We start from the raw sequence: 6,942 nt of genomic DNA, 5'->3' as shown, positions 1-6,942 counted from the left end.
TTTGTTTCCCTTGCGCTTAGCAAGAGGTTTACTGAGTCTTCAGGCATAGAGATCGCTGACGATTGATCAGTGTGAGCATCATCAGTATTCAGGGATTGTGTCCTGAGGCTTTTCGAGGAGCGCTACTTGGTGGATTTAGTTCCCATTCCGTTGCGGGGGAACAAGGTAATTATAGGCATGGATTGGTTGAGCCCTAATGGGGAGGTGATAGATTACACACATCAGCTAGTGCAGATCAGGACCCCGAGTTGGGGCGAGTTGGTGATCCATGGCGAGAGGCCACAGCGTGGACCTGTAGTATGTTCAGTAGCGAGGGCTAGGCGCTACCTTCAGTAGGGTTGCGCGGGGTATGTTGCTTATGTTATGGATACCCGAAGGCGGGTAAGGCGACGGTGAGCGAGGTTCTAGTGGTACGAGACTACGCTGATGTGTTCCCGGAGAAGCTTCCTGGAATACCTCCGGAACTTTAGGTAGAGTTCAGGATCGACGTAGTTCATGGTGCGGCTCCGATAGCCAAGGCACCCTATCGGTTGGCTCCTCCTGAGATGTAGGAGTTGTTTACGTAGCTGCAGGAGCTGCTAGACAAAGGATTTATTTGTCGGAGCAGTTCACCCTGGGGAGCCCCGATCCTGTTTGTGAAGAAGAAGGATGGGTCGCATCGGATGTGTATAGATTATCGAGAGCTGAATAAGGTAATGGTGAAGAACCGTTACCCACTCCTGAGGATTGATGATCTCTTTGATCAGTTGCAGGGAGCATCTTGGTTCTCCAAGATCGATTTGCGTTCAGGCTATCATCAGATGAGGGTTAGAGAGGAGGATATTCAGAAGACCGTGTTGCGGACGCGTTATGGCCATTATGAGTTCGTGGTGATGCCATTTGGGCTCACCAATGCTCCTGCCGCGTTCATGGACCTCATGAGCCGCGTGTGTAGACCGATGTTGGATCGGTCTGTGATAGTTTTCATTGATGACATCTTGGTTTATTCCAAGACTCGGGAGGAGCATGAGGAGCATCTGAGAGAGGTATTGGAGACCCTGAGGAGGGAGAGCTTATACGCTAAGTTCTCCAAATGTGAGTTTTGGTTGCGCGAGGTGCAGATTCTTGGGCACCTCGTCAATCAGAATGGGATTTCAGTAGATCCGGCCAAGGTGGAGGCCGTGATGAGGTGGGAGGTTCCGAAGTCTCCATCCAAGATTCGGAGTTTCCTAGGACTGGCAGGCTACTATCGAAGGTTCATTCAGGATTTCTCCAAGATAGCCATACCCTTGACACGGTTGACTAGGAAAGCCGTGGTCTTTCGATGAGGGCCTGAGCAGCAGGCAGCGTTCGAGACTTTGAGGCAGAGATTGTGCGAGGCGCCAATCTTAGCCCTGCCCGAGGGCATAGTGGATTTTGTGGTATATTGTGATGCATTGATCTCAGGCCTAGGTGTAGTATTGATGTAGAGGGGGCATGTCATTACATATGCCTCGAGGCAGCTGAAGCCTCACGAGGCGAACTACCAAACGCATGATTTGGAGTTGGGGGTGGTGGTTTTCGCTCTCAAGATTTGGCGGCATTACCTCTATGGGCTTCAATGTATCATTTACACGGACGACAAGAGCTTGAGGTTGTTGGGTTATGAGCATTCTAACACTCCTAAGTGTACATGCAACCCTAAATACCCTGGATCTATGTTTTCTCTATTATACATGCAAATAAGAACTTCCAAGGTATTATCCTAATCTAGCATACAAAACAATGAATGTAACAATATAGAATACATACCTCTTTGATGTAGAATGTCTTCATGAAGCTTGAGTGCCTAGTGCCCCAAGTGTGACAACTCAAATGGTTCACACAACACCAAATACACTTGGAATAACTTGAGAGAAATCTACACTTCATGAAATTGGCTAGCCTTTCTCTAGAATGATACTAGTGTCCGATTTTGTCAAGAATAAGATCTTTATATAGTGTTACAATTAGGGTAAACCCTAATTGTCATGACTTTCCATTTCCTTGGATCCATGGGTTCAAATACACCATGGAGCATCCATGGACCATCCTATGGGTTTTAGCCCAACTTGATTATCCATGGAGCATTAGCCCACTATACAAGTATGGATGATTTACACAATCAACCCATATATTTAATTAGTCTTCTTTTGATCACTTAATTAATCCTAGATTAATTCTTGATCAATACTAATTAAATAATCTTATTATTCTTATTATTAATATACTAGAACTTATAATATATTAATAACCATAAGTGTCAAATTTCTCTCATTATAGTCTATCCAAGTGCATGATGCCATGCAACCCAAATGGACCATGCCGGGTCGGGTCAAGTCTTACCAATTATAGTTATGGACTTAGACAATAATCCAATAGTCTCCCACATGGATAAGTCTAAAACTATTATTGCGTATGACTTCAGGAACCAACTGCCAATCGTAGCTCTCAAAAGCTTCTGTCGAACTCTGACCTTGTCGATGAAATCTGACCTTTGTAATTGACTTGTCCATTAGATAACGGATCATATATTCCTCCATCTAGATATCATATGGACTGAGACATGAAGTGATGTGCATGGATACATGGAATGGATTTGCATGGAGATCCACAAGACAATAAAGAGGTGGCACACTAAGGTCAACCCTCTTCTTGGGCTTGAGCTTTTGGGCCGAGAATAATGGAGGAAATGAGGGTGTTTGGGCCTTATATACTTAAGCCCAATTCTCATGGTTAAGTTGAGTGATTTTTGGTCCAATTAAATTTAAATGTGATTTTTATGACTTGTTAGGGTCAAATTAGGTTAATTATGGTTCATAGTCATTAATTTATTTCATTCTAGGTCCATCATGGCTCACAATATTGAAATAAATAGATGTGAGTCCAATTAGAGCCCAATTAGGGTTCTAAGCCCATGATAGTCCAATTGGAAGCTTATTGGTCCACTTGGATCCAATAAGGAAGTTCTAGTCCAAAATAGACTTAACAAGAACTTCTAGGGTTTTCCAATTGTTTGATGACTACTTGTAGTACTTGTATAATGTATTTGATTGAAGTTTTTGATTCACATTAACTTGAATGTTTAGATTACATGACACAAAATTTCCAGTTGTGACAGTCCTTCAAGGACTTTCGGGGCAGTAGTGCGCCGGATTTTCACGGGGCGAAGGACCCCATAGCTGCCAGACGATGGATTGCCGACATTGAGTCTGCACAGATGATTAGCTTCTGCCCTGAGGGGTCGAAGGTGAGGTTTGTAGCAGGGTGTTTACGAGATCGAGCTAGGGATTGGTAGGAGTCTGTGGGGGACTCATTGGGAGCCTCAGCTGTCGAGGCTATGACTTGGTCGGACTTTGTGACCAGGTTCAGGGCGGAGTTCGCGCCAACTGTCGAGCTTCAGCAGTTGGTCAGGGAGTTCTTGGACATGAGGCAGACGACAGAGACTGTGGCGGAGATCACCGCCAAGTTCCAGGAGAGGGCACTGTTGGTGCCCCAGTATGCGGGTGATGAGGATATGAGGAGGACCCGTTATCATGACATGCTACGGGCTGACATCTGGGAGCATGTTAGCTTTTCAGCTTACCCTACCCTGGATTCCATAATTGCCAGGGCGAGGGAAAGGGAGATTGATTTGGAGCACATTCGGAAGAGGAAAGCAGAAGCGGGACAGGTGGTTGGGGCTTCGGGGAAGAAGCCCAGAGGATCAGATGGGAGGCCGAAAGGCCAAGGAGGGCCAGGCCGCTGCGGGAAGTGCGGCAGGACGCACGAGGGAGCATGTAGGAGGGGATCAAAAGGCTGCTATAAGTGCGGCAAGGCAGGGCACTTTAGCAGGGATTGTACTACTCCTGCTTCGGCTATTCAGACATCGGAGTTGCTGTGTTTTCACTTCAACCAGAGGGGCCACAAGAAGGCCGATTGCCCTCAGTTGACAGCATCAACGCCGGTTACGGCGCCGACTCCAGCTACCCTGCGGATTACAGATGGCCAGCAGGGCAAGACAGAGGCTCAAGTGGTGAGGAGCCGGGCATTCCAGCTGACGGCAGAGGAGGCATGTGCCGCACCCGATGTGGTGACGGGTATGATTCCTTCCCTCTACTTTATTTTTATGATGTTATGATATTGATATGTGCTCTATGTATATGCATTAGGATCGTTCCATGTGAACGGTATTCCTGTCCAGGTATTATTCGATTCGGGTGCCACCCGATCATTTGTTTCCCTTGCGCTTAGCAAGAGGTTTACTGAGTCTTCAGGCATAGAGATCGCTGACGATTGATCAGTGTGAGCATCATCAGTATTCAGGGATTGTGTCCTGAGGCTTTTCGAGGAGCGCTACTTGGTGGATTTAGTTCCCATTCCGTTGCGGGGGAACAAGGTAATTATAGGCATGGATTGGTTGAGCCCTAATGGGGAGGTGATAGATTACACACATCAGCTAGTGCAGATCAGGACCCCGAGTTGGGGCGAGTTGGTGATCCATGGCGAGAGGCCACAGCGTGGACCTGTAGTATGTTCAGTAGCGAGGGCTAGGCGCTACCTCCAGTAGGGTTGCGCGGGGTATGTTGCTTATGTTATGGATACCCGAAGGCGGGTAAGGCGACGGTGAGCGAGGTTCTAGTGGTACGAGACTACGCTGATGTGTTCCCGGAGAAGCTTCCTGGAATACCTCCGGAACTTTAGGTAGAGTTCAGGATCGACGTAGTTCATGGTGCGGCTCCGATAGCCAAGGCACCCTATCGGTTGGCTCCTCCTGAGATGTAGGAGTTGTTTACGTAGCTGCAGGAGCTGCTAGACAAAGGATTTATTTGTCGGAGCAGTTCACCCTGGGGAGCCCCGATCCTGTTTGTGAAGAAGAAGGATGGGTCGCATCGGATGTGTATAGATTATCGAGAGCTGAATAAGGTAATGGTGAAGAACCGTTACCCACTCCTGAGGATTGATGATCTCTTTGATCAGTTGCAGGGAGCATCTTGGTTCTCCAAGATCGATTTGCGTTCAGGCTATCATCAGATGAGGGTTAGAGAGGAGGATATTCAGAAGACCGTGTTGCGGACGCGTTATGGCCATTATGAGTTCGTGGTGATGCCATTTGGGCTCACCAATGCTCCTGCCGCGTTCATGGACCTCATGAGCCGCGTGTGTAGACCGATGTTGGATCGGTCTGTGATAGTTTTCATTGATGACATCTTGGTTTATTCCAAGACTCAGGAGGAGCATGAGGAGCATCTGAGAGAGGTATTGGAGACCCTGAGGAGGGAGAGCTTATACGCCAAGTTCTCCAAATGTGAGTTTTGGTTGCGCGAGGTGCAGATTCTTGGGCACCTCGTCAATCAGAATGGGATTTCAGTAGATCCGGCCAAGGTGGAGGCCGTGATGAGGTGGGAGGTTCCGAAGTCTCCATCCAAGATTCGGAGTTTCCTAGGACTGGCAGGCTACTATCGAAGGTTCATTCAGGATTTCTCCAAGATAGCCATACCCTTGACACGGTTGACTAGGAAAGCCGTGGTCTTTCGATGAGGGCCTGAGCAGCAGGCAGAATCGAGACTTTGAGGCAGAGATTGTGCGAGGCGCCAATCTTAGCCCTGCCCGAGGGCATAGTGGATTTTGTGGTATATTGTGATGCATTGATCTCAGGCCTAGGTGTAGTATTGATGCAGAGGGGGCATGTCATTGCATATGCCTCGAGGCAGCTGAAGCCTCACGAGGCGAACTACCAAACGCATGATTTGGAGTTGGGGGTGGTGGTTTTCGCTCTCAAGATTTGGCGGCATTACCTCTATGGGCTTCAATGTATCATTTACACGGACGACAAGAGCTTGAGGTTGTTGGGTTATGAGCATTCTAACACTCCTAAGTGTACATGCAACCCTAAATACCCTGGATCGATGTTTTCTCTATTATACATGCAAATAAGAACTTCCAAGGTATTATCCTAATCTAGCATACAAAACAATGAATGTAACAATATAGAATACATACCTCTTTGATGTAGAATGTCTTCATGAAGCTTGAGTGCCTAGTGCCCCAAGTGTGACAACTCAAATGGTTCACACAACACCAAATACACTTGGAATAACTTGAGAGAAATCTACACTTCATGAAATTGGCTAGCCCTTCTCTAGAATGATACTAGTGTCCGATTTTGTCAAGAATAAGATCTTTATATAGTTTTACAATTAGGGTAAACCCTAATTGTCATGACTTTCCATTTCCTTGGATCCATGGGTTCAAATACACCATGGAGCATCCATGGACCATCCTATGGGTTTTAGCCCAACTTGATTATCCATGGAGCATTAGCCCACTATACAAGTATGGATGATTTACACAATCAACCCATATATTTAATTAGTCTTCTTTTGATCACTTAATTAATCCTAGATTAATTCTTGATCAATACTAATTAAATAATCTTATTATTCTTATTATTAATATACTAGAACTTATAATATATTAATAACCATAAGTGTCAAATTTCTCTCATTATAGTCTATCCAAGTGCATGATGCCATGCAACCCAAATGGACCATGCCGGGTCGGGTCAAGTCTTACCAATTATAGTTATGGACTTAGACAATAATCCAATAGTCTCCCACTTGGATAAGTCTAAAACTATTATTGCGTATGACTTCAGGAACCAACTGCCAATCGTAGCTCTCAAAAGCTTCTGTCGAACTCTGACCTTGTCGATGAAATCTGACCTTTGTAATTGACTTGTCCATTAGATAACGGATCATATATTCCTCCATCTAGATAGCATATGGACTGAGACATGGATTATAATCATTCTCTCTATCCATTTGTTGTTTCCCAATTTCCGATTTATGACGACTGCCTAATTGAACAAATCAAATCAGTCCTGGCCCGGCCGAGCACTTCCATTTTGTCATCATCAAATCATCGAGCGGCCCACATATATCGCTTTTATCCCGAAGGTAAAAG

Source organism: Lactuca sativa, chromosome 9 (genome assembly GCF_002870075.4).
Source record: "Lactuca sativa cultivar Salinas chromosome 9, Lsat_Salinas_v11, whole genome shotgun sequence".
Taxonomy (NCBI): domain Eukaryota; kingdom Viridiplantae; phylum Streptophyta; class Magnoliopsida; order Asterales; family Asteraceae; genus Lactuca; species Lactuca sativa.
The sequence above is the reverse complement of the archived record's forward strand: the minus strand, read 5'-3'. Positions refer to the sequence as shown.